This window comes from Microplitis mediator, chromosome 2 (genome assembly GCF_029852145.1).
Source record: "Microplitis mediator isolate UGA2020A chromosome 2, iyMicMedi2.1, whole genome shotgun sequence".
Classification (NCBI taxonomy): Eukaryota; Metazoa; Arthropoda; class Insecta; order Hymenoptera; family Braconidae; genus Microplitis; species Microplitis mediator.
The window spans coordinates 24,342,459-24,342,700 of NC_079970.1; positions in this window are offsets into that span (position 1 = coordinate 24,342,459).

A 242-nucleotide genomic window follows, 5' to 3' on the forward strand; every position below is an offset into this window, starting at 1 on the left:
TAACTTGCACCCGTGCCTCCCCATTTAAAATAATTTGAAATATAAATCCAGGGGTTGCGGCTACGAAATAAAATATTTAAAAATAATATTTAAAAACTCAGATTATTTAAATCTATACGCACCTGATATGAATAAGTAACCGATTAAAAATCTCATATCCGATTTAATGCCACCAAAGTGGGAGGTAAATTCTACCAATGGCATTCGCCGCAATAGAAAGTCAGCGTCTGAAAGGTAGAAGA